Raw genomic sequence first — 4,103 nt, 5'->3', positions numbered from 1 at the left:
CTGATGTAGGAAAACAGTGAATTCTTTTAATTATTTTATTTTTCTTTGTGCATCAGCTTACTTTTAAATGGTTGGTAGAACGAGCTGCTCAGCTTTCTCCATTGCACACCAGATGCTCCTTAAGGAATTGTAGTTTGTCAGTAAATGTGCACCATACATCAGAGACCACTGAACAGATCAAAACACTCCACCTAAAGTTTTGGGGGGTTGGTTTTTTCCCAGCTTGAATTTATTAATAGAACACTGGGCCTCTTCACTGTGAGACAAGTCAGAAAATGGCCTTTGGAGCAGCTGCTCTGCTGTTCTCTGATGGAGGGAGAGGTGGAACAAGCCTGTGAGAGGTGAGCTGGGAATTTGCACAGACCCCTTTAATCCCAGCCCTGGTGTAATAAACTGTCCTGAAACATCTGCTGGGCTCACCCTGGGGCACACGGAGCCCTCGCTGCTCTTCTGGCCTGTTCAGGGGAGCTCTAAATTTTTACTCCATAGCTTGGCTCTGAATCCGAGTTCCCTCCAGATCCCAAGCACTCCTAGGTACGTTTCCTTTGAAAAAGGTCCTGTTTTGAGAAAAGACTCTTACCAGAAGTTCATCCTGAAGCAAAGCTGTGGCATTTTGGGGCTGGCTGCAGTGCCAAGCCCGTTCTGGAGGTAGGGATGAGCTGTTTATTCCATGGGGTAGCTGGGGCCTGATGCTGTGGCTGGAAGGAGAGAGCGTGGTAAAGGGCTGTGTCTGAGCCTGTCTGAAACCAAACTTCTGCCTTCAGCCTCTTGCTTCCTCTTGGCTGTAATTCAGGGGTTCCTGGGCAAGTAATGGATCAATCACTCGAGTATTTCAGATGTTCCTGTATTGTTCCTGTGTCTGGGAAACCTGGATCCTTCCTAGACATCCTCCTACTTAACTTGCCCAGAAATCATGAGCTGTTGTTTTACACCTGAGGCCACCCTGGTCCTGAATTTTACTTCTGTGTTTTTGCTGTGTACAGGCTGTTTTCTAAGAACAGTTCGCCAGTGCAGCTTAGGGATTTTGCTGTGGAGAGGGTTCTAAACTTGGCCTAACCCCTGTTTCCTTCCCCAGATCCTGTCTTTTGTATACAGCAATCTCTGAATCATCACTCAGAGTAGTTTGAAGAGTATTGTCGGCTTCTTGTTACTTAACCAGGCAATGTATCCTGCTGGGACTTAACTCTCAGAGAAACCTTGTGTCCTTAAAATGTGTCTTCTCAGAAGGTCCTGCTGACCTTAAGATTTTAGGCAGGTTCGTTGTGTTGCAGGTCCCTGGAGAAAGGATTGGGCTTCCTTCTTTCTCCCAAATGGCATTTGAGTTGAGAGAAGTTACTGAAGAGGCTCTAAATGTAAATAAATACTGAAAAGATGGTGAATGATACTGAAAAAGTGGTTAAAATTCATATGATTAAGAACAAACTGGGCAAAATCTTTGTGGTCCAGCAGAGCAAGATAAAGAATCAGTTGGAGAATCTTGATATTCCCCTCCTGTTAATGAGTCACATCTGGAATATCCAGACCATCCCTCTTGCTCTTGTGAGACTGTTCTTGCTTAAAGTCTGTTGCAGAGTGCTGAGCTGGATGCTTGAAGATCCGAGCTGGAGCTGAGGTTTGTCACTGTGTGAAGGAGGCTGGTTTAGTTTCTAACATCTGGGCACCCGTTCCTCCAGTTTTCCATCTGCACTGGGTACAGATGGGACTAAAAGGTTTCCCATCACTTGAGCTGGCACCAGAGAACTTCCACAGGTGCAGTGGGAAGGTGCAGGTGTCCTTCACTGATGGAGCAGAACGTGTGAAGAGCAAGCAGGAAATGATCCCAAACAACAGAACTCTCCTGATGAACTTAGAGGACAATTTCCTTATTTAAATCTGGCCTTAAATATATTTATGGTTATTGTCTGGAACTTTGCCAGAAGCTCCAGCATTGTGCAGCTCCCTTCTAAAGGTGTTTTTCTCAAGATGACAGGATTTGTAAAATGCCTCTGGGCACCCCGTTGGTCTCAGACTGATCTTGGCTGTAGCAGAGTCAGTGGCACAACTTCAGGGAAGGAGCTTTGACAGGGAACTCTGGGAACATTCCCTCATTTTGTCACTCGTGGAGAGGGCTACTTGCTTAAACTGTAACATTTTTCTGTTGGGCCAATACGTTTTTCCAGAGGGAAGGAGGTGGGGAAGGTTCTTCAAAGGTGTATCTTTGGGGGGATGTGGCAGAGCGTGATGAGAAACTTAAAATTTCTAGACTGTTCATCTAAGGGAAGAGGTGCTATTCTATTCACCACTTCAAGAGGCTTTTGGAATATAATGGTACTAAAAATCCAGCCTTAATGGAAGGAAGGAAATTTGTTTTCCAGAATCCACGTCCTCAAAGCCACTTGGAGCAGCACGCAGGAGAACTGCACGAGGAAAACTAGAGCCTAACTTGGCATTTGGTTCTGAATTAAACTGATTGTTTGCTCTTGCTGCAGTTTTCTGTTAAAAGCCAGATTCTTTTCCCCTCCCTTCATAACCTTCATGAAAGAATCTGATGGGTGTAACTAGCTCAGTTCCAACCCTGCTGGCCCATTTCTACCCAAGAGTACACCTGGGATTTTGGTCTCAAGCTAAATTTTAGGAAATATCCGTTAGACTTTTATTAAATGAAAATGTATTTCCTCTTTTGAAGCTCTTGGATTTTAGAATGAGCTTTAGTAATGCTTCTACCACATGAAATAAGTGTTGAGAATTTTTAGTTTGTTGTCAGGTTTAAATTTTCTGATGGCCTTAAACATACCTGTATATATGTCTTTGCAGTTCTTTAACTCAACGTTGGAAACAAGTTGGTCCATGGCTTATGTAAACACTTGAAAAATAAATCTATTTAAATGTTTTATGTCCTTCCCTTTCAAGCAAACATTTCATACCTAAAGGGATTGTCTTGCTACACTTGTGTTGCGTTGGTGGTTTTGTCTCAGTGATTGGGTTTACCTGGGTTCACCTAAAAAAAAATACTGTTCCACAGCCTTTATGACTATTAATTCAGTAGTTTTATCGTATTTTTATTATCTTTTAAACAACCCCGAACACATCCAGTGGTGTTAAACACATTTTTCCTACGATGTCACCTGGTTTTAAATACTTGGTTGTTTGAATGTTCAAGTTTAAAAAAGAGTTGGCAGTATTAAAAGCTAAGAATAAATATATCTATGCAAATAGCTCGGCTCAACTTTGGTATTGAAAGGTTAGGAGTAGTTTTACTGTCAGTTTGAGAATAAAATTCCATGTTTCTGAAAACTCGCTGGAATTGCAAGTCAGGTTGAAAAATCGTTTTCCTGTTGCAACTCCATGGTTGTGCAGCTTGGGGTTTTGTATGGAAAACTTTCAAACAGCTGTGGTGGATTTATTAAGCAGCAAAGCTTAAATCTTATGAGCTTTATAACAGTTTTATTGAGGAGAGCAGGGTTCTTAATATTTCCTGGGGTTTCGTTTCAAATCCTATAATAATGAACCCTACGGATTTGTTGTTTTCTGTATGTGTTCTGTTTGCTCTCTGCAGGCTTGTTTCCCTGGGGAAACTGTCTCCAAATGCCATTTTTTTCATGTATGTTTGTTTTTGCCGTCTCTCCCCCCAGCAGCAAAAGCCACCCAGACTCAGAGTTCGCCTGGTATGGAAATGGAATTAATTATCTTTATAAAATCAGAGGCCTGGTCTTTGTGCCCACACGCCTGGGGGGGCTGCAGGCAGGATTTCTTTGGAACGAAGCGTTTAAAAAATATATCATCAGCCTTTCCAGTGCGACTGAAGTTTGGTTCGTCCCCTTTTTACAGCCAAAAGTCACTGAAATAAATAAATACATAAACAACAGCTGTGGGAGGTAAGGGCTGCTCTGTGTCTCGCAGGGACTTTGGGAGCCGGCTGGGCCCAGGAGTCCTTTCCCATGTGGAAAGCTACCTTCAGTTATTCCGCTTGGAAGTTCAATAGGCAGAGAAATGTGTATTTAGACAGAAATGTGTATTTATAAATAGATGTGTGCGCGTCGCGCAGGCGGACGGCACGGGCAGCCCCGGGGTCCTCCCACGCTGCGCGGCGCCCGCGCCCGGCCCCACGTGGCTCCCACGTGGTG

Source organism: Aphelocoma coerulescens, chromosome 5, assembly GCF_041296385.1.
Source record: "Aphelocoma coerulescens isolate FSJ_1873_10779 chromosome 5, UR_Acoe_1.0, whole genome shotgun sequence".
NCBI lineage: Eukaryota > Metazoa > Chordata > Aves > Passeriformes > Corvidae > Aphelocoma > Aphelocoma coerulescens.
The sequence above is the reverse complement of the archived record's forward strand: the minus strand, read 5'-3'. Positions refer to the sequence as shown.